The sequence below is a fragment of the Leiobunum rupestre genome, chromosome 1 (genome assembly GCF_980474605.1).
Source record: "Leiobunum rupestre chromosome 1, qqLeiRupe1.1.hap1, whole genome shotgun sequence".
NCBI classification, from domain to species: Eukaryota; Metazoa; Arthropoda; class Arachnida; order Opiliones; family Sclerosomatidae; genus Leiobunum; species Leiobunum rupestre.
In genome coordinates this window covers 50108659-50133706 of record NC_143384.1, presented here as the reverse complement: position 1 = coordinate 50133706, position 25048 = coordinate 50108659, and the positions used below count along the sequence as shown (strand labels likewise).

Below are 25048 nucleotides of genomic sequence, written 5' to 3'. Positions count from 1 at the left end.
CAAAATAATAATTGCCCATGAAATGGCTCAACAAAATGCCACGCCAAGTATCATTTCACAAGAACAGAGGTTAAAACGCACGTTTCATTGAGTGGACTATCAAATGGTTGCTTGGATAACGTGTGGCTCGGAAATCTTCCTCAGCGTGCTATTATCGGTTTGGTTTCCCACCGAGCGTGCGCTGGTGTTTTACGTAAAAACCCTTATAATTTTCAACCATTTGGGCTGAACTTCTTGTCGTTATACGTCGACTCGGAACCCATTCCCTCCAAACCCTTCCAACCCAAGTTCTTGAGGGGTCAATTTGCTCGGGAATACTATTCGTTATTTACCGGCACTAACATCCACTTTAAAGACGACGGAAACAATATATCGAAATCCGATTAAGATAAAGGCTATACGTTATACGCGTTTGATATAACCCCCGATCTTTCGGCCAGCGACAACGCTCATTGGAACCCTGTAATAAGAGGTCATCTTCGTTTAGAGTTAGGATTCGACACGCCATTGACGCAGTCAGTCTCGGTCATTGTTTACGGAGTGTTTCACAGTTAAATTGAAATTGACAAAGATCGTAACGTGGTCGTTGATTATTAAATATGAACACTATAGAAATTAATAACGCATTTGGGCATGTTCCCAGATACATTGGAGGATTTTCATGTGATAGACTACCAGATCACATTTGGGCGTATCCCGTCTCGTTAATTATCAACATTGACCCGCATAACGGTCCTGGCTCTCATTAGGCGGATTCGGCCGGGGGGGGGGGGGTATATTTCAACAGTTACGGTATACCTCCTACCCTTCCACCGATTAAGCGATTCCTCGCCGAAAATTCTACGAAATGACGACCACGTGGCGTACTTCTTTAAAAAGGTGTGTAGGCCCCAAATCAAGAGCCGTTGAGAGAGTCTTGTTAAACATGAACGCATCGGCGGTGGTTGCAGACTTTGAGTTTTTGCTCAGAACGAGAAAATAATTAATAGTTAAAGAACTCGCCGTCGCTGCCATCGCTGAAACCCCTATCGTAAAAAGTATCATTTTTAAAGCCCCCTTTCTCTACAGCGATCTACCGGAGAGTGTGAAGCGTCAGAATTGGTGGGTGATAAATAATTTACACGGTCTACAGTGGAATCACAGTGATATGAACTATACAGAACTGTTGCCGCATCTTCGCGTTCTTCTAGAAGGAGTCGAGAGCGTGTACCTTAAAGGAAACGAGAAATGTCTCTATTCGGGTAAACTTACTCGTACTCGCGCTTCGGTCTTAAAACTGGGAGAGCTAGGCTGCCCGAAGGCCAAGGACATCGCCACGGACCAGAACTATCGGTGCCAACGTCATCGAATGGGCAGCCAAGGGCTTCTCTGCGCCCGCGAATAGGCCGGCAGGTTGGCCACCTGGATATACTCGCGCCGGATCGCGGAGGACCTGGAGGACGAGGCTGAAGTGATGGACGCTTAAAAATTTATTATGTAAAAAGACTTTATATTTTTCGGTTTTTATCTAACTATTATATTAGCATTAATTTTCGTGTAATAATTTTGTATCGTAATATGTTTAATTTTCTGTTTGTTTGCTTGGCGTTATTCACCATTAATTTAATTTTAAATATTTTTTAAATGTTATAATATTATATTAATTAGTATTAATTTTTAAGTGTTCTTTAAGCGTTATGTAATACGGTTATATTTAAAAAATAAAGGTTTTAACGTATATAATGTGGTTTTATTTTCTCTCTCTCTCAAACTCACCCGGGCTTGTCATTCAAAAAAGAGGCCTCGTAGGAGGCCTTTTAAGAGGGGGAAATTTCTTTACTTTGATCGTAGAATTTTTTTTATCAGTCAGTCGACTCGTTGAATACGTAAGCGCAAGAGGTGCGATTTCTACAGCTCCTAGAAAAATGAATTTCGAGAGGAATACGATAGAGAGTTTGAACTATAAGTTTCCGGCACAGTTTTTAAATGTAGATGAGTATGCAAACGCCGGGTTCTTTTACAAAGGTCATGACGATTATTAATGTGTTTTTGTTGCAATGGGTTAATCGAAAGCTGGAAGAAGGGCGATGTATCATTACTCAATCATATATCTCACAACCCGACTTGTAAATTTGTTAACGATGAAAGTACAAATAATATTACCAAACCACGTTAAAAGAAACCTGATGACCCTTTCAACTTGGGGCGAATGCCTTACGAGCGGGAAAGAAAAAGACGGATGCTATAGGATTCCCGGTAAAGTTCATCAACCCTTGATGGCAACGCAGTTTCCTTACCGACCTTGGAAGACCGTGGCAATGGACCTTTTGCACTACGGCGCCAAAAGGTATTCATAAATATCGGATTACTAGTCAGGTTTTTTTAACTCAATAAGCGGCGGGATTAAACGGCGAAAACGATTTTCAAAGAAACGTTTCGCAAGGTACAGCATACCGGAGTTTGTTTGCACTGACAATGTTTCTCAGCTGGCAGGAACACGATCCGCAGAGTTCCGGAGGTTTTCGAATAATAATGGTTTCCAGTCCATCACGTCCCAGAGCAATGGCTTTATCGAATCGGCTGTCAAAATAATAAAAGGCCGTTTGAAGAACACAGAAGTTATCTACCTCGGACTTTTGGCGTACCGATCAACACTGCTATAAAATCGTTTTAGCGCGGCAGAACTATTGATGAGTTGGCGATTTCAAACGACAAATTATGGTTCAGAACGAACCATAAGTCTACCTACGATCGTCATCTCGGCTCAAAGAAGGTGACTAAGTATGGATCGTTGATTAAAGGGTGGAAGATCACTTCGTCAAAAGTGCAGTTTGTCCGAGGTCTTTCGTCGTAGCCACGTTTAATGGGGAGATCCAACGGAACCGCTATCATCTCGTTCCTTAGACAAAGCTGGATTCAGATTCCTTTGATCCAACACCGTTATCACCCGAAGGCACCAACGCAGAGCAGCCAATGTCAAATCCGAAGCACTCCAGAGTTAGTTGGCCAGTCTAGAGTTATCAGGTCACCAGCCTTAAAACCAAGCCCATCTCCAATAACTACAAGATATGGTCGCGTAGTAATTCCTCCGAAGCGGTTGCGATTTTGAAATAAAAATTTGTAAAATTATTTTTAAAAAGTTTTGGGGAAAGATGTGATATCACGCTAGTGATAAGAGCACAAAAACACACTAAACTTATTTTCATCATCTCTCCAGCCCGTTGTTGAAGTTATACTGGTTATGTTTTAAATGTTACGTTAACAAATTGTTTTTGAACTTAACCATGTTGTGTATCCTTAAGCCCCTAGGGTAACATAATAATTTGAACGTGACAAACGATTATCAATAACAGAAGATTTTTATTCTATTTTGGTTAAGTAGGGCATTTAGGCAAATAAAATATTTTCAAAGTCTTAAATATTTTTAAAAATTATTAAAACTTTTTTGGGGAAATATAAATAATTATTATTAGAACTGTAAATAACAAATCTCTTCACAAAAATAATTCATCTTGACATGCAAGTTTCTTAAAAGCCGAATAACGAATAAAGATTTGATGTCTAAAATATGCATTAAATCCTTTAACATTAATTAGATTAATTAATTAACCTTTACGCGATGACACGGACGTCATTGAAATCCTTATTCTTGTATTAAACCTGATAAATTTAATATTTAACTACGTTTGTCTCTGCTGTGAGCCTGAGCATCAACAAACACACCGCACAATAGAAAGTGCAGTTGACCTTTTCACACATATTTGAAGTTCATTTGATTAGTCGCCCTTTACCTCCAGAGCGTTTCCACTGAGAAAGAAAAAATATTGCTTTCCTTCTGTAAACTGCTCGTAGGGTGGTGTTTTTTTCGCATTCCTGTGGTAGAAGTCGTTTACGAGTCAAGATGAAATGACTGAAAATTCCATCTTAAATGATTAAACCCTGAGTTAATCTTAATAAAATCTGATTTAATTTCTTAAAAGTGAATGCATGGCTCATTTAGAGCTAGCTATATTTTTACTTCCCCAGATAAACGTTCGAACTTCTTATCAGCAATCCTTTTTGCTTTTTACCCTATGGTAGGCAATATAAAAGAGAGCGTTTGAGGAGGAATAATAAACCACGCGTGGAAATGGGCAGAAAATATACGGGACGCGATCCTATGTCGCCGGACATTTCCTAGGCAGGAGTCGATAAGGAATACTTTTAAACATGTTCATAGGTCACAAATCCAAGATGGCGGCCGATAAAACCAGTATTTGTAGAACCACACCATTGCTAGCTTTGAACAGTGCTTTTGGAGTGTACCACCCTTTATATAACTGGAGTGCCGTTCATTTGTTGACCTTGTGGTTACAGCCTTGTTTGGAATGTTCCCCTTGTTTGATAGGGCGAGAGAACCTGATCGATTGAGAAAACACACATCTTTTATACTACATCAATGGTTGACCTTAAATATAACGGTTTAGGTAGCTCCACCTCTTGGATAACGTCACAAACTTTTACAACTGGTTCAACATTCCATTACCAGCTTTAAGGACTGATTTTATGACCCACTACATTACAACCTTGTACAACTAGTATGGATTCTGTTTTTCACCAATTTACTAATGATGTCACACTTACAAACGCATATATTTTTATTTACATCTGGTAACATCGATCCCAATCTATCTTGTTTATTTTCCTCACCTACATTGTAACACAGGAGGCATTCACAAAATTCGTAAAGAATGTATCGTTGGAATGTGCTTTCCCCCATACGGATGCAAAATCAACTCTGGCTTACGCAAACTCGTTAACATTGCGGAATTGAATATTTAACAGACCCTAAATACGTGTTTCAATAACTTATTTGTTGACCTTGTGTGTTTTGAACATGCACTGGCGCAACTGACTTAGATAATATCACTGTATAACACAATTGCGAGTAAATATTTTATTATATCACAGTCGTAATGGGTAAACGCAAGACGTCTCCGCAGTCGGGCTCTTTAAAAGTTAAAATATCGAAGAAAGTTTTAGATAGAAAAGTGAAATTTTTTTCATTCGAAAACTGAAGTTTAAATGTGATTCGCTCATTACCAACCCGTTCTACTTTGATCCACCGTGCCGAAAACATGTTTTTAAAAACATCATAAGGGAATTTGACTTTTTTGAATAATAATAATAATCGGCTTCTTGCTCTCGTCGGAGTAAGACGTGCGGTTTTTGGCTCCGTGTTTTGCTGTGTTTCTAGCGGGCAAGGCTTAGTTTTTTTTCGCGACTTGTAATGTCGGATCTTGAAACCAATGCACCGGGAGCCTTCCACTCTGGCAAGGACCCTCCGGATAAACCTCAACGAAAACAACGTCCACCACCACCAGCGGTGACACGGGAACAAGCCATCATTTTCGAGGCTATACCCCATGTCCCTGCCAAAATCTACGCTAAAGCTATCAACCAAATAATTGGAAAAGGTAATACTTACTACATTTCTAGAATACCAAAATCCCGAATCTGTGCTTATCTTGCAACTCCTGATATGGCTGAAACGTTGTGCATACAAGGCTTTGACTTTGATGGTGAACATGTAAATTGTGAGAGGCGGAAACGCCCATCTGAAAAAATTACGATATCAAATTGTCCCCCTGAAATTCCTAATACCGAAATTATAAATAGACTATCTAAATATGGAAAAACTACGTCTAATGTTATACATATTGATGTAAACCCAGAAGAAGACCCCGATCTAGGAATGCTATATAATTTTAAAAGAGTAGTGTATATGCTTCTCAAATCTGAAGTTCCCAGAAGCCTAAATTTGCGGTACGACGGCGAAAGCGTAGTCATTTTTCTCGAGAAAGGAAACGTAAATTGTGAGAGGTGTGGCAGGTGGGGTCACACCGTCGACCGCTGCCATGAAAAACCAAAAGAGATTGAGATAATTGAAAATCAAGATGGTGAAAATTATGCAAATGAAGAAACAACCCCCAAAATTGTAGATGTACCTAATCCTCAAAAACGTTCTTATGCGTCAGCCGTCGATTCTAGCGGTAACCTTTCGTTGGAAAATTTTCCCGAGCTTAGTGTTAATACAAATAACAATAAAAAAGCGAAAATCATTTCTAATAGTAACCCGAATGAATCTTCGATAAAGAATAGTGTCATTTCTGATAAAACGGTACCTATTACACATGAAGCTTTGCGCGATAACTCAGATAATACCCAAAAAAACAAAGCGTCTCCTAACAAACATCATACCAATGCACGTGAAAATCAAGAAAATAGCCAAATTAGTAATCGAGTTAACGAGGTTTGCACTTCAACTCCTAAAAAACTTAGACAATTTAGCCAATGTTCAAACACCACAGATGCTTCTGATGACAGCATTATTGAAAACGACCATAGGACTGCACATTTAGGCCATCCGGTTTCGGGCCGGCTTAGCGACGAAAGATTTAAATTTTTTCTAGAAGAAGTTCGTGGATGCAAACGCGTTAAAAAATTCGTCAGAAGTTTTTTCACTACAGACATTCCGTCCCTATACAGTCAAGTCCAAAATTATATATCCAAGGATTTAGGACCCATCGAAATTAGAAGGCTCGAAAAACTTTTAACAAATTTAGCAAAACCATGATTTATTCCCTTTTATCTTTAATGGTGTGTGTAACATTTTATTCTCATAATGCAAGAGGGCTTAACGATGTCTTAGAATTTTTAAAAGAAATTAACTTTATGAAAGAAAACAAAGTACATTTTGCATGCTGGCAAGAAACATTTATAAATCGATCGCCACTGAACATTCGAATTCCCATCCCTTACGTGAATGTATTAAAAGGCTTCACTAATCACAGAGCTGGTGTAGCGTTCTCCTACCTTTCAGAACTCCATTTAAATAACAATCTTGACATAATGGTGTCTGATATTATTCCGGGCTTTTTACAAAGAGTAAAACTAGACTTTCGTATGTGTAATCTTAATATTATCCTATATAACTGTCAAATGTGGACTGTGAGGCGATAAAAATTATTGATGCTATTCATGAAGACATTATGGCTATTACTCCAGAAAATATTATAATAACCGGGGATTTTAATTGTACGATGGATCCTAAGTTAGATAGGAAAAATACTAAAGAAACTAGAACGTCGGTGTGTCGCCGTTTTTCAGGGTTAATCGATTTGTTAAAAATGAAAGATATATTTCGAATAAGGAACCCAGGTAAAAAAGAATATACTTGGAGTAGCAAGGCTGATAGTTCAAAAAAAGCCCGTTTGGATAGATTTTATCTCTCCCCGGTTTTAGTACCTTTAGTCAAATACTACAAGACTCGCCAGGGTGGTTCTGAGTCAGACCACCTAGGGATCTTCCTCGATATCGAAATTAAAACAGAAAATATGTCAAATAAAAAAGGATCTTCCTGGTGTTTTAATAATTGTTTACTAAAAGATAAAAACTATGAAAAAACTATAAAATACAATTGGTCTAATTGGATTAAAAATATTCCTAATTCGGGCATTGATAAGATAAAATGGTGGGAAAGTGTGAAGTATAAAATTAAAAACGTAACTCAAGAATATACGTATAATTCCACTGTAAATAAAAACGGTGAAATTAAAAACCTGTTAGAAGAACTAGAAATTGACAATTTACCGGAAGACAAAAAAACTGTCGTAACCAAACGCCTTGAAGTGCTGCAAAATGAAAAAGCAGAAGCAATGATGACTAGAGCTCATGTTAATTTTAATTCCGCTGTAAAACATTCTTGCTTTCGATTGTTACAAATGGAACGCGAAAAAGGTATTAACAGACTTGTTTCGGTAAGAAGGCAAGACGAAAACCGCAAATGAAATGTATAAAGAAATTAACACTTACTACACTCATCTATATAAAGTAGAGAATGTCCAAGATACCACCACCTACGTTAAAATACTTCCAAGGCTACCTGAAGAACAAAAATTAAAATGTGAAGGTTGCTTCATCACTAAACAAGAACTATTAATTGTAATTAAATATTTAAAGAAATCCAAATCTCCTGGAGCTGATGGTACTACAAATGAGTTTTACCAACATTTCTGGCCGATTATAGGTAATGTCTTATTGGAAGTTTTTAATGAAATTCTCAAATCAAATGCAATTCCTAGCACCCTTTCAAAGGCAATAATTATACTGTTATACAAGAAGGGAGATCCTCTAGATTTAAACAACTGGAGACCAATCTCCCTACTAAACTCAGATTACAAAATTATCTCGAAGTGTTTAGCTAATCGTTTACGCGAAGTTATACATTTAATTATACACGAAGACCAAACCTCCAGTGTGCCAAACCGAAATATTTTATCAAATTTAAGTATAATTAGAGACATAATTTATCATTTTAGTAATAATTCAAGCGATAAATTAGCAATTGTATCTCTCGATCAAACTAAGGCTTTTGACAGAGTCTCTCATGAATATTTGTTCAAAATTTTAGACCATATAAATATTGGTCCCATACTTACACACTTTATCAAGTCGACTTACAAAAGTGCAGAGGCTAGTATAAAAATAAACAATATTATAACTGCAAAATTTCCAATAGGCAAAGGAATCAGACAAGGAGACCCCTTGTCTAGTTTCCTATTTAATCTCACCCTCGAGCCATTCTTGTGCAATTTGCGGGCTAGTCTCGCAGCCCAATGTTTAAATTTACCATTTATCCCCAGACCTCTGACAAATACGACCTTTGCGGATGACGTCACGATCTTAATTTCCAAAAATGAAGGTTTTAAAATTCTTACCAATGAATGTAAAAAATATAGTCTGGTTAGCAATGCCAGTATAAATTTAAACAAGAGTTGTGGGCTTTGGTTGGGTTTTTGGCGTAAGCGTAGTGATACTCCGTTGGACATTTCGTGGAGTAGCAATGATATAAAAATACTGGGGGTAAATTTTAATACTGACGACACCTGGCCAAAACTTTTTGACGAAACCGCTGTAGCAAATTATAATGAAAATTTGAATTCATTTAACGACATAAAGTCGCGTCTATCATTTAGAGCCCGTGCACAACTGTGCAATGTAGAAATTAGTAAGTTTTACTTCCAGCTACCCATAATGCCGCGTCCTGGTGATTATTCAGAAGTCATTCTTAAAAGGTCTATAAGCTTTATATGGGATTCCAATAAACATTGGGTGAGTAAGAATGTGGTGGTTCAGAGTGTTGAAGAGGGCGGTCTAGGCCTGAAAACACTAGATGGCCAATGGCAAACTTTTGCACTTACAAAATTTATTACACTGTTGAGAAATGAAACTCACAGTGTAGATTTGGCTTTTTTCGTGCAATATTTAATGGGTACCAACATTTATAAAATGAGTTTCCGAGTGTTTTCTCTTAAAAACATAGATTTTAAGTTTGATTTTTTACCTAGATTTTATTTGGATTGTTTTAAATTTTTATACGACCTTTGCTTTACAACTGAAAAACCATTAACTGCATTACAATTTTTAAATATGCCTGTACAGAATAATCCATTTATTGAAAATACAGAATTCAGTATAAAGTGGACAGAGTGCAATATTTTATATATAAAACAAATTTTTGATTATGAAACAAAACAATTTAAAAACCCATTTATGGATAGTGATCTTAAACTAAGTACACCATCTTTAAGGTTATTAACTCGAGAATATAACAAAGTTGTATCAAATATTTGCAAAACCTTTCAAATTAAGGAAATTTATCTATGGGAGGAAGGTCAACCAGATGAACTAGACTACGAAAAAATGTTAAAAGTTAATCTTGAAAATGAGTTAAAAATGTTCATACAGTTGAATAAAAATGAAAGCGTGCAATTAGTAAAAACGATAAAAAATGATGATCGAGCATTAGATCTTTTCAATCTGAAAAAGGATGATATTAAAATTAACTATAAACACATTTGGAATAACCACTCTAATGGAAAGGAGTGTAATATTTTATACCGCCTTTTAAAAGGTAATGTAATAACCCCTGATAAAGCTCACCATATTTTTAATTTGTTAAATCTTTGTCCTTTGTGCTTGAAAGCAAAAGGCCCACTTGAAATATTTACTTTGAGTGTACAGTTACCCATTGGTTTCTAATACGTGTTTCAAACATGATTGCAACTTTTATCCCTAATTTTCACCTTAAAGACCATTTGTTTTTATTTTGGTTTAATGTACTTGATGTTAACGAATATACGAAATATTTTGGTTTAATGTACTTGATGTTAACGAATATACGAAATGCATTCTACTCATGTTAAACCTCTCTAAACTAATAATATATTTTGCTTACCACGAAGCGATGAACCAAGATAATCAAAATATAAAAGAAAAAATGAAAAAACATTACTTAATCAAACTGCTAAGGTGTTGCACATTAAGTTTCGAGTTAAACAAACGTGGACAGGATAGAATTTTTTAAGAAATGATAAGAAGCAAAATATGTTATGTAAATAATATAGGTGAAATAATATTGAATCCGTTATTTTAAATGATGTTGTAATGTTGGCGCGTTTTTTTTTGTTTCTGTTGTTGTTTGTTTTTTGGATTTTTCTGTAAAATATAATTGAAAACCAATAAATGCTTACCTGGTTGACAGGTAGGCTTAAAAAATAAATAATAATAATCAGCTAGATTAATCACCCAATTCACCATCTTAGGCCTAAGTCATCAAGCGACTTTTAAAGCCATTAATTCAGGTGGCCGAGTTACTATGCGTAGGAGGGTTGTGGCAAGCCCTTTATTCCACGCGAGCCAACAGCTCCCTACACTAACTATTACCGCTAATCTCAAAAAGGTTTTATGGAAGAGGTCGGAGTTTTCATCCAGTGCCACAAGCTGGGATGAAACCTGGCTCCTCTTGCTGCGAGGCGAAAGTGCTAACCACTCCGCCACCCCACCTGGAATGGTCAAAAAATATTTCTAAACAGGATAATTTTTTAAGAGCACTTAAGGAATCATTTTTGTTGCAGATATTCAAATAAAACCCTCACTAATTATAACGTGTGCGATTGTTTAAATTCGAAAAAAGCCCACAATACACCGCTGAAGATGAATAAAATTATTGATTATTTGAACGAGATTAACGCAATATGTGAACAATCGGACGATGATTGTAAGAGTCAACCACTATACTAAAATGTTAAACCAACCACTCACGAAGAAAAAAGTATAGATATGCCTATTCTTACCAAGGCTGAAGATACTTTAAATTCGTGAATGCCGACTAATGAGCAGCTGGAAGCTCTTGTCTATTTTCAAGAATACTGTTAAAATAATCAAATTTAAATAACCAAAAACGAAATGGAAACTCCCGCCGAAGTATTGGAAAATCTTGAAAAAACTTGTAAAATTATTAAAACTATGTAAATAAATCTTTTTCTATGAAATTCATTGTTATTATTTTCCAATATATAATAAGATAAACACCCCAATGATTCGTGGTTCGATTCTTGCCCATTCGAACTATCATGCTGAATCTTTAATCAATTTAAAGAGAGGTCGCCCTAAGTAAACTATCACTATAAACGTTGTTATGTCAAGTTTTGTGGTATTTCTACCTTCGAACGCATCACCCGATATTTATCCAAAAAATACACCCTCTTCCTTTAAGGTGCCACTATCAAAACCCTTAAATATTAAAAACGAAAAATGGGTGTGTTGTTTATCCAAGATAATCTTGCCGGACACATATTCAAATATAACGAAGGCTTATTCGCATTTCCAAGTAGGCCAAGTATCAAATGTTATTTATCCCGAAGAAAACTGATGGGATTATATAAAAATTGAGATTCCACCCAAACGCTACGAAGCTGATTTTATAAAAATAAAAACAACATTCCCACATCATCTCCGTAAAAGTAAATCGATAGGCTTTAACGGATATGCTAGATCGAAAGCTTCTTTAATGATTGGAATTTAATGAATTGCCGGTAGATTGTTATCTGGTTGTGGTTTCACTTCGGGTTGTTATTTTGGCTGCGGTTTCTTTCTAGATTTTTGCTTCTTTATCCTGGGTTTTAATTCTAAATCTTCTACAGGAATCGGTTTTGGCAAATATTTATGTTAATATTTATTTACAACAAGGTCTTTTTTCACTCGAACTTCAATAAAATTCGAAGATATTTATTTTTAGCGTGATTTGTCAGGGGAAAACTCGAAAGATCATCGCTATCCACAAAATTATTTTCCCGAAATTCTATAACAGACCCTAACGGAGACTCCGTTAGGGTCTGTTATAGAATTTCGGGAAAATAATTTTGTGGATAGCGATGATCTTTCGAGTTTTCCCCTGACAAATCACGCTAAAAATAAATATCTTCGAATTTTATTGAAGTTCGAGTGAAAAAAGACCTTGTTGTAAATAAATATTAACATAAATATTTGCCAAAACCGATTCCTGTAGAAGATTTAGAATTAAAACCCAGGATAAAGAAGCAAAAATCTAGAAAGAAACCGCAGCCAAAATAACAACCCGAAGTGAAACCACAACCAGATATCAATCTACCGGCAATTCATTAAATTCCAATCATTAAAGAAGCTTTCGATCTAGCATATCCGTTAAAGCCTATCGATTTACTTTCCGCAGAAACTATTTCGCCAGTTACTCCCCTTAAACCAATTAATCCGCCTTCCCAACCTTCCATTAAACCTGATCCGTAACAATGGGATAATAATGAAATCGAACCGTTTACTTTACATATAATTATGTTATTATTAGAAAAGTGTAAACCGACACAATTTGACGAATTAAACAGTGCCGAACAGTATAAGTGTTCTTATTAAATCAAGCATCTGCTTAAGTTTTGAACTTGCAAGCCTCCACAGCTCAGTTCATTAAATTTGACCTCCAACGAGTTGTTCCTCCCGTCACCATTCGGGAAAGCAACCATATGTATAGCATTCTCTTTAAGTTAACCAACTATTTAACAATATAGTTAGTCCCAACAAAGTTTAAAATAAAGAGAGGTCTCAATTCAATTTTTACATTAATTTTTGTTTTAAATATTTAATAATTTTGGGAACGAAATAACTGAATTAACGGAAATCTAATTTTAGAGGAGTGATTCCTAGTTTCCACCCAGTAACACAAGCTCGAATCGAACCCGCCTCCACTTGCTGCCAGGCGATAGTGCTAACCACTCCGCTACCCCACCTTAAAACTGTCATACGCTGGTTATTATCATTTGAAATATAAATCGAACATAAAATGGTTAACTAGTATAAGTTGTATTTGATTTTTAATTTTTTTAGGAATACAATTACTGTGTGGACATATTTCTCGAATACACGTAATTGGTAGTGGCTGAATACCAATTACAGAAAATTGACGAGAGACCGAGTTTCGGTAGTACGAGTTTTGCGAGGCGCTTGTGGTGGGTGTTAGACGATAAAAGAGGTTTGAATTGGTGAAACAATTATGCCAAAGAAAAACGTCTTAAAATGGTTCAGAATAGACGTATTTTAAAAATAAACACCATGTTTAACCAAAACTTAAAGTGTGAAAGTTTTTACTAATAGCGCATTTGTGAATCTTTGTTTCAGATAATTTTATGCACACTAGACTTATATTTAATTTCCCAAAAATATTTTAAGTGATAATTTTAAGATTATAAATGTTTGGTCAAAGTTCTAGGAGCAATTTAAAATAAATGGTTTTTCTGGCCTTCATTTTGACCAATTTCTTGGAAACCCTCAATCAAACGGCTCAAGCAGAAAAAAGTTCTTAACCAATGTTCCATATTTTCAACCCAAAACCGTTCTTCGTAGAACCATTACTGAATATGTTTTTCGAACAGTAGTGGTTAAAGGTCCAACTCCCAACTATGCTATCTAGCACCATCAGGGGCTAGGCGGAAATTATTTCAGGGTTATATCTAGCACCTTCAGGTGTTAGCTATCAATCTCTATAGGTTCTAACGAACCAGGTAAAATAGCACGTGTATAGAGTAATATTAAATATTTATCGGCTCTGTTCCGTGTTAAACGCGGATGTAGACCTATATGAGGTATGAAATTTCCCAAAAGGAGAAGTTGCACTACTCATTCGATTTACCATGGCAAACGAAATGTTTTTGACCACTTAAAACAAAAATAAGATTTTTTCCTTATTTTACCCAAAAATGTTCCAATTTACCCAAACGTGATCAAATTTACCTAAATGTGGTCCAAATTACCCATTTCGTGATTTTATTTTTTTTTAAATTTACATCGGTGTAGTACCCTGTGAAACCGAGAAAATCCCATGCTTTTTAAATGAAATTTTTTGTTTTAAGTGGTCAAAAACATTTTCGGTTGCCATGGTAAATCGAATGGGTAGTGCAACGTCACCTTTTGGGAAATTTCATATTTAGTCTACATTACGGCCGACTTTGAACAAAATCGGCGATAAACACTTCGGTTACTCTCCTTGTAAGTAACATTAATATCGGAGCTCTTGCTGACCAAAGAATATAGACCCCAGGAATCGAAAGAAAAACCGTCTCGGTTTCAGTTGACGGGAGAGCTTCTGGCTAGGCGAATCAATAGAACCGGAAATAACCCCGTCAACCTAGGCTTGCCTTTGGAGGCTAGAGACAAGCAAATTATACTAGATGGAGCTTCAGTTTCCATTCCTGGGGTCTAAATTTTTTTTGCTGACCTACTAATTATCTGAATTTAAACTAAAATCTTTTCACATACGAATCACAAACTGGCAACGCCAGACATTTTTGTAACGATGCATTCCGAATAGTCCCTAACAATGGTGTGATGGAGAGGTTAGCACTTCCGCAGCGCAGCCAAGAAGAGTCGGGTTCGATCCCATTTTTTAGCTCTGGGTGAAATTTGGATTCAGTGCTTCAGCGGAGCTCTCTCGCCACTGTTGAAAGGGTTTTCTTCCCAGCTCTTCGTTTTTCCTTTTCTTATAAACTTAGTGAGGTTAACGGTAGTACGTGTAGAGAGCTGTTCGTTCACGTGGCGTGAATGGTTTTCTACCACCCTTCTGGGAATTGTAACTATAATAAAGTAAATGAAGCTCGCAAGCGGACTCATGGTGGTGCCTCAAGTAGCTGATTCTTTTTAGTATCAATTATATTATTGTGTCTTTCATAAAGACACGATTCCTGGTAAGTGCCAAATTATTATTAACTTTGGCACGTCCATGTACCACGAGCGTTACTAAAAACGCTCTATTTACATAACCGTTTAAGCTGCAACAAACACGTCAGTAACAGCACGCAGAAGACACATTTCCTATAAACTCGGCGTATTGTATTGGAATTCAAATATTTCAACTCCTTCCTTTAGAGCGGTTAGAAAACATTTCTCATTATTAAAATACATCACCTACCATAAAACAATTCCGGCCGGTTTCGTGTTATAAATTTCCATTTTAAACCCAGAAGTTATTAAATTTCTGACAATTTATTTTTCTTAACCATAATTAAGAAACATATTTAGGTTATTAGAAACGTGCTGTCGACCAAATTAAAGAAATATAATAAAAAAAACCATAATAATCAGCTAGGCTAATACCCAAGGCACCACCTTAGGCCTAAGTCATCATGCGACTTTTGAAGCCATTAATTCAGGTGGCCGGGTTACAATGCGTAGGAGGGTCGTGGCAAGCCCTGCATGTCACGCGTTCGAGCCAACAGCTTCCTACCTAACCTTGGTGATAATCGCCTTTCATAAATTCATTTAGTTAATCCATAAATATAGAACTGCCTTAGGTAAAATTCCATTTTCGTGGGAAAAATATTTTACTCTAAGCCCCGTCCAGAGCAGACATCAAGGAGCGGTTGATGAATCAAGGCCATTCAAGCTGCACTAAATACGATCTTAAAATATATGAGCTATTTTGCCCATAAGTATTGTGATGACTCTGAGACCACACGGTTAAGATATCAACATCAACAAAGTATGTTGAATTCATCAAGCGACTAATTAAAAGTAAACTTTTTAATTATTATAATGACATTAATGAATAAACGGAAAGAGTGACGAGAACAAGAGGACTCAATGGAGAGAATTGGTCGTTCAAAATCAAGTAAACTAATATAAAGGCATTAGCCAATACCCCCCTGAAAAAAATGATGTTTATGTTTTCATAACATTTAATCATTTCAATTGCGATTTAATCATTTAATTAGGATTCCACCATTTCCATTTCCACCTCGCTTCTCAATCAATATGTTTGCGCTACTTTAAATGTGTTTTATTGTTAATTTAATGATTATTAGTTACTATCAAATTGATTATACACTCCATTTTTAGTGAATTACCGTTTAGCATCCCTTAAAATGGTGCCTGGGATATCTTTGTTTGTTAAGTGGTTAAGGTTCATTTAACAACAATCGGGTTTATTTTAATTAAATTGGCTCTCCAATAGCTGCAATTAAACATTTTACCCTAAATGCCTTGATATCTTCATACATTTGGCGAATGCAGTTCGATTTGACAATAAACTATATTTTTAGTTAGACCTTGTCAATCTCTAGTTACATTAATAGCTATATCAAAAAATTCTATATTAAGTAAGTGATATTTGAACTAAGTATCAATTGAAAATTAATTTTACTCAACTGTCCAGCCGTCAATGTCACTAAATCAATTTGGACTCTTGGTGACCCAGCGAAGAAAATAATATATCAATCGATAGATGATATTTTATCTCCGCTATTGCTGTCTCAATTTTGCAGATTTTGGGGGCCCAGATGATGTGCGAAGGTCAAAACCCAGCTAGGGATGCAACGGTTACACTTTTTTGGACCATCTCGGTTTCAGATCCGGCTCCGGTTCCTAAATTTTTGCTTAATCGGTTCCGGTTCTTAAAATTTTAATTTATCGGTTCCGGTTCTTAAAATTTTAATTTATCGGTTCCGGTTCTTAAAATTAAGAACCGATCGGTTCCGGTTCCTAAATGGTTCCGGTTCCTAAATGGTTCCTATACGGTTCCAGTGTGTTTAGTTTTAATTAAAGTTAAATAGACAAGCAAATCAAATGAAGTTAAAGATAAAAAAAATCCACCACATTTCAATTCAATTCAATTCAATTTTGGTTTAATTATTTTTGTTTACATTTGTTGGTTGAGGGCCAAGTCGATAGCGACTTATAAAATCTGTTTTTGATAAATTATATTTAAAAAATAGTAATATAGCTTTCTCAGTGACGTAGCTAAGGGTTCGGGGTCCTCCCGCGAAACTGTTTTTGGGGTCCCTTATAATCATTAAGGCTGAGTCGCAATTATCGCCATCTTGAGTTAGGGCTAACATGTATCGCCTTCTACAATTAGATTTAACACGTACTTGCATGTTAAAAATATAAAACCCTAAAAAATGGCTTTAAGCCCTAACAATGTAAGTAAAACGAGTAAGATAAATCACGGCAATCAGCGTCTGGAGCAATAAAACAAAGGTTCTGGTAGAACTTGAAAGTCTGGAGTTCAGACTCCCAAGTCCGACCAGAATCACGATCAAGATGACTTAATGTAAAGTAATTAACAAAATTATTACTACTATTCTCTCGTAGGGAACTCATGTAAGCGCGTTATTTGTTTATACAATAAAGTAGGGTAAAAATGAACTCTTCTTTTGGAAAATTCCCACGGTTTCATCGTTCCAAGATGGAGGGTGGGTGAGAAGTGATGTACTTTCAAGTTTTGGGGAGACATTGCATTCCCTTCCGCTCCTCATTTCAGGGGCGTAGGAGCGTTTTAGCAGTTTAAGGGGGCAAAGAGAAACGAAACGGGGGTCTAGGAGCTTAGCCCCCGATGTAGAGTGAGTAATCGGTCGCGAATGTCGTTAAGGCATTAACAGTAACAACAGCTATCATACGAAGTGTATTTTAGTCTTTAGAGTCGTTTATGAATTTAGGATACACAAATCCACAATAATAAAATAAGAATGCTTTTGAATTTTTAAAGGAGTGTAGCTTCACCGAATGTATGTGTTATTGTTTGACTACTAGGTAAATAAATTGGCGGTTAAAGACACAGTTGAGCTTCTATAAGATTTATATGCTTTTAAATTGAGAATTTATTTTTTTGAAGATTTCAACTGACCAAAAAGTTGAAGGGGGAATAACATTAGTTGCCCCTCCGTAGAAATTTGCTCGGAGGGGCAACTAATGTTATGCCCCCCAGGTTCCTACACCCCTGCCTCATTTCATTGAAAAATATAAAGACGGGATTTCTATGACTCGTTTTGATTTCAATTGAATATATCGTTCTAAATGGAGTCCATATTATTTCGTTCAATAAGCATTGTCATTTGCGAAATGTAAGCAAATGCATAAGTAGAAATTTTAGATTTTCTAGACAAACTCTACCCAGGCCAGCGATTATATTATGCAAACGAATTAGCCTTACCTTAAAAACTTTCAATTCAGAAACACAACTTACAAGGAGACGACCCGAGGTGTTACACACCGATTTTGTTCAAACTCGGGGGATTGGTAGACCTTCATGTACCTTGAAAAATCCTAAAGGGAATTTATTCAATGGGCAACGGTTTTGCCATGGCAACGAATAATGTTTTTGACAACATAAAATAGAAATTTTCCCTTTAAAAATAACATGGGATTTAGACCGATTCCAAGGGTCCCCCTGTGAAACATTTTAAAAAATTGAAAAAAAAATTAAAATACCAAAATTATAGAAAAAACTAAAAATTTACGAATAAAATCAAAATTGATCACATTTTGATCAATTTGAACCAAATGGGTGAAAATGAACCGATATGGCTTAAATAAGAAAAATTTCCATTTTATGTTGTCAAAAACATTTTTCGTTGCCATGGCAAAACCGTTGCCCATTGAATAAATTCCCTTTAGGGTTTTTCAATTTACATGGAGGTCTACCAATCCCCAGAGTTTGAACCAAATCGGTGTGTAACATCTCGGGTCGTCTCCTGTTAGTTTAACGATCTGCTATAAAACACGTGTTTCGATACTTTTCAAACTTCACTATGTTACTTTCATTATTGGCGAGCTTTCGGACCGCGGTCCCTTTTCAAGCCGATAGTTACAATCAATGAAATTTACAAAATTAATAATTTCCGAAATTATCTCTTAACGTATTTTTTAACCTAATCTTTAAATTGCTCCAATTTTTTATTTCTATCTGTTCTTTATCTTGATTTAATTTTCCCTGATTTTTTATATAGACCGCCTCTTTAAAATTCCTTTTAAACCAATTATTTTCTTTTGCCAATATTTCTGAATCATCCCTTACGATTTTATGACCAATATTATTATTTATGTGATTGGCCAAACCATTTTCAATGCTTAGTTTTTTAACCTTATCTTTATGTTCCTCTATTCTTTTCTTAAATATTCTTTTAGTTTGGCCTACATAATTATCATTACAGTTACATGGTATATTATAGATTATACCTGTTTCTTTTAATTTTTCAATTTTTGGTTTATTTTTTATCAGAATATTCCCTAAGTTATTGAATTTATTATTGACCAGACCTATATTGTGTTTTGCTAGTTGGCGGTTGGTTTTTTCACTAATACCTTTAATATATGGTAATACTAAATTTGATTTTTCTTTCATTTCTTTAATTTTTTGAATCTTTAGCGAGGGGTCGTTTTTTACTACATTTTTATCAAAAATATTATTTATACAATTTTCCGGGTAACTGCATTCTTTAAGTTGTTTTAACATTAATTTTTTATCATTTATCGGATCGTCACTGATCGTTTCGATTTTAAATTTTAAACTTTTAATTAAACCTATTTTTAATTTATTGGGGTGTGATGAATCATAGTTTAATTTTTTTTGCATGTGTGGGTTTTTGGTATAATTTCGTCATACTTTTATTATTTTTTCTAAATAATTCTAAATCTAAAAACGGTAACGCACCATTTGATTCTGATTCATACGTAAATTTTATATCGTCATCAAATTTGTTAATTTTATCCGAAGTCACATCACTCGTTAAGTTCCTATTTTTTACAATTAAAATGTCATCCATATATCTATTGTAAAGTTTTAATTTTGGCCAAATTTCATCATCTTCTAAGAATTTGTCTTCTATTTCTTCGAGATATAAGTTTGCAATTGCCCCCGAAATACAACAACCCATTGCTAATCATTTACATTGTTTATAATAAAAGTTGTTAAATAAAAAATATGTATTCGTTAAACATAAACTTGCCAAACTCATAATAGTGTCTATATTTAAATTTGTCCTGTCTTTTAGAGTTCTGTCACCATCTAATTTCCTTCTTAATAATTCTAACGCTTTATCTATTGGAATAGAAGGGTACATATTTATCACATCTAAGCTAGCTAATTCATCATCATCCAATAATTCAATATTCTTTATATTTTCATACAATTTATACGAATTTTTAATTGTTTTATTATTTTGAACAATCAACGGTTTAATAATTTTAAGATTTTTTCAGTTTTAGAGGTTACACTGTTCATCGAGGCTACAATAGTTCTTTTTATAAAGTAACGTGGCCTTCTTGTTGAAATGTTGCTCTTACGTCACAGTCTCTTACTTTGACAAGCCTACGAGCGCGCGCTACAGTCGCGAGGAATATAGCTTTTTCTAGAGCGCGTGCAAATCGCTCGTGCGAAGAATACACAAATAAAGCTGGGTCTTGTGACGTAAGAGCAACATTTTAACAAGTTGGGCAAGACCACTTTTTATTTTATAAAATCAACTATTATCCTTAACGGTTTTAAATCTTTATGCCGTTTTATTAAGCCATAAACATGTGGGATTTTAATTGCCTCACTGTAAAATGCAAATCTTTTTTTGTTATCTATTTCTTTGTTTTTAACCGCCTTATTTATTATTAGTGCTAATTTCCTTTCAATCATCTCTGTGGGGTCATTTTTTAATTTTTGAAAATTGTCACTGTTTAAACTTTCTTCCATTTTTTAATATAGTCTAAATTATTCATTATTACCAATTTTCCCCCTTTGTCAGCTTTTAAAACTTATATTTTTATCTCTCAAAATGTTTTTTAACGCTTTACGTTCTAAATTCGTTAAATTTTCTGCTCGAGATGTATGTCTAAAATTGTTCTTTATTATTAGCCTTATATCTTGTCACGGCTGTCTCGAGATCTGCTTCGCGCTCATAGCGGCCCAGGCGATCGTACGAAAATCGCGTATGGGAAATTAGTTCAAAAACTTCTCACATCGTTTTCTGGCGCTAGTCTAGCCCCCCCTTGAGAAAATTCGCAGCCATGTTATCGAATGGGAGGAACTGCGCGGAACTTTGGAATTTCAATTATTATCGCGTAATGTGTAATTTTTTGTAAAATTTTTTTAGTAATATTTAAGTTAATTAATAATAAAAAAGTTAAACACCTCTTGAGATTTTTTAACGCAAAGTAAAGTTTTGAAAAACGTTATTAAAATTTAGTCATTCTGGAGCCAGAAGTCGCCGTCGACGTTTTCTGTATATAAATGTAAACATAAACACGTTGTTCTCCTTACAGCTGTAATTTTGCTATGTAGTAACTTCCAGAGGCCTTTTATTTAATTTATTTTAATTAAAGTAGTGAAATAAATGAATTTTAATTAACTAACTGACACTTGGAAGATCACTATGAATGAAAATAGTGATGGAAACTTGGAAGGTATTTAAATCTGATAAATATAATAAACCAATGTGAATTTCCCACTGAATGATACATGACTAAAAATTTAGAAAACTAAAATTTACAACTTGAGTACTTTTCAAGAAAGAGGCTTATGCACAAGTTCTTTCACTTTCTCAAATTTTGCGGACAGAGTTTTGGTAATATTTGTGATAATTGGAAGTACGACCTTTCAACAAATTAAATCAGCAATTTCATTCGGTGATTATTATTCAAATCACATTGGATGTAGGGGCATAGAGCAATTTTTGGCCACAAGTGGATTTCAATGTTTTTTTAAAATGGCAGGTGAATCCCGGAGATAGGGTACAGCTCTCTCTATGAATGTTGTTACTATAGCCATTAACATGATAAAGCTTTGCTGCGGATACCTAAGGTTTCCTCTGTCGGACAATTTTATCAATCCAACTAATGGTAAATCAGAATTAGGCTGTGATACATTTTCAAGGCACAATTCGCAAAAATGTTTTTCCTCTAGGATTTGTACTACATAACCAGCCAAGTATGCGATACTTGCTAGCCGTAAGGTGCATCTCTGTGTATCTGGGTACTCATAACTTCAGATGGTAACGTAACTTAATTGCCGTTAAAAATAGTTGAAAATCCATCGAGTCTAGTATCAATCATGGCTGATAGATCTGTGAAGCTGTCTTGGGGAACGTTAGATGTTTTAGGTTTTGTTAATGATATAGTGCCTCTCTTAAGGTAGGATTCTAAACTGAATATAGTTTCTCTTGCATCAAGCATGTCATTCCCTCCAGCCATTTTCCTGAGAATGCTGAAAAACATTTCAATAGCATCGCTCGTTAAATTTCTTGTCAAGACAAACTGGAAACCAGATTTAAGGAGGTATGACACGCAAGATATTGTAGACAATGAAGTTATTCTAATAGATATTATAGATTAATATGTTTCCTTTGTCAATATTTTCTTTAATTTGCGGATCTTTAGACCTTGATAGTAATCACTTTCCTTAAAATGTCCCACTACAAACAAATCTTGCGTGATGCGTAAGCTTGATTGACCCCAAAATCTTTTCTAGATATGTTCTTAGTCCATAATTTGCATAAACTTTCATCAACTGGAAACTGAGGAAATTATACATTGATATTCTTCTTAGATTCACAAAATGGAACACAACAAATTTTTGTGGTGGGCATTTTTGCAAATTAAAAATAGGCAATATTTTAAAACTAAAGTTTGAGAAATGTGAACTTAATTTAAAGAATAATAAAGGTATTTATTAAATAATATGAATAATATTGTGGTTATTTATTTAAAATTCTGATAAAAAATGCGAATACTGGTTTGAAATTTGTGAAAAACAAAAGAAACTTTGGTTAGGCTTAGCAATTAACTAATAAAACTCAATATAAGCATATTACTTTAATTAAATAAATGTTTTAAATGAAAACTTATTAGATAAAGATCAAATCATAAGATGTATATCCCAAACTTTCCAGAAGTTTTTGAAAAACAATGCAAAAAGGATTAACTAGTTGAATTTACCGCCATAGAAAACTATTAAATATCCCGCTAATTTTTTACATTTAAGGGGGGGCTCAGACAGCGCTCCTAGTGTTAAAAGAAGGTATTCGCGGAAATACATAGGAGGGGAAATCTTTGCCTGGGCCGCTATGAGCGCGAAGCAGATCTCGAGACGGCCGTGATCTTGTTTAGTTTCTTCTTCTATTTGTAACCGTGACAACTGATATTCCGTTTCCGCACATATATCTAATAAATCTGCTGACTTGTTAGTTGGTGCAAAACTAAAACCTTTTTTTAATAGTTGGAGTTCAATCTTATCAAACATTTTATTGGATAAATTTACCACTGCAATATTTTTAATTTCTTTGGAGTTATTTTGACTTTTTATATTATCAAGTAGTAAAGCATTATATTTTTTAATTAGTATTTCTTTTTTGGTACTAAACTAATTATCAATCTGGGTCTCAATTTCTGTTAGTAAAAAACTTGCCGTGGGGAAATCCATATATTAAAAAAAAATTTCTTTTCTGTTTGAGTACTCACTCTGTAGAAGAGCCTTCTTTTTTTGAGTCTCTTTTATTGCTTCTTTTAAGACTGAATTTTCCACATTTTTCAATAACTTGATGGTTCTTTTTGAAGCTAATTTAACACGACACTTGAATGTCTTCGGCACCAAATTATCACTTTTACACCTTTGAAGAAACTTCAGCTGATTCTTAATTTATTGTGACTCTCGGCTTGAAAAGGGACCGCGGTCCGAAAGCTCGCCAATATAAATAAATAAAAATTTTAACAATAAAGTATCTTGGCTTTTAAATACTGTTGTTTTTATTTTAAAATGTACATAGTAACATATGCAATTTGGGGGACCCTCGATGGCAGCCCCCCCCCCGCATTGCGGAGTCTGCCGGGGCGTTATTTACGCCACTGGCTTTTTTGCTGTTTCTCCTCTTAGTCGGTTGCGAAGGGGATCAAAAATTATGCTTGCCCATTGCCCCACTAAATAATTACTCGGAAGGAACACTAGTAGCAGTAGACGACAAATATTTTTTGTGGCCTTTGCTACATTTGTGAAATTGTGTCGAGTTTTCCGACTGAGGAAAATAAAACATTTGGAGGACGAGCCCATTTTCAATTGAGAATACGTAAGGGTGTGTCAGTTGACAGTTACGTAGAAACCCAGATCGAGTTATCTGTGATAGGATAAAGATGAGCTTATATGTAAAACTAATAGTAAATTTGGAAGTTTAATTACTTAATTTCAACATGCGCTAAATGTTGGTAAATAAAGTTATAAAACCGTTTAAAAACCGTTTAAAACAATGAAAAACTCGGTTCCGGTTCCGGTTTAGGTTATAATTTTTTTACAAATATCGCTTTCGGTTCCGAATACGGTTATCAAATTTTTGAATCATCGGTGCCGGTTTCGGTTTCGGTTCCTAGAATTTACTCGATTCTTCCCGGTTCCGGTTATCCGTTGCATCCCTGTAGACTAATAACCAAGGCATCATCAAGCGACTTTCAAAGCCATTAATTAAGGTGGCCAAGTTACAATGCGTAGGAGGGTGGCGGCAAGCCCTTCATGCCACGTGAGCCAACAGCTCCCTACACTAACTATTACCGTTAACCTCAACAAGTTGTTCCGTCACACCGTTAGGGAAAGAATGAAAACTAAATAAGGGAGATCGATCCCTCGTTGTCACTACAAAGTAGAATCCGTGATTTTCAGTTGAAGATTGCTTAGAGTTAATTCTTAAATGGTAGACATATTTTTCTGGTGTTAAAGAGCTTAAATTTAATGGACACTTATCATAGGCGCCGGCAGGGGGAGGAATTTTTAGCGTTAATTCCATAATAACGGCAACGAAATATATAAAATCCGGAAATTTGTAAAAGCAATAGGTGTTTCTATAAAATAGGCGAGGTCATGTGACCATGTTTTGTCTACGTCACTTAGCTGTAGCTCTTGAAGGTAGACAGCACGCAC

General features: G+C 35.1%; 1 long non-coding RNA gene across 1 annotated transcript; it reads left to right on the top strand.

Moving 5' to 3' along the window:
* Positions 1-21461: 21461 nt before the first annotated feature.
* On the top strand, positions 21462-22413 carry LOC149963173 (uncharacterized). Its single transcript, XR_016480192.1, has 3 exons — positions 21462-21552; positions 21862-21987; positions 22052-22413. It is a non-coding gene; the product is annotated as an uncharacterized LOC149963173 (long non-coding RNA).
* Positions 22414-25048: the final 2635 nt, after the last annotated feature.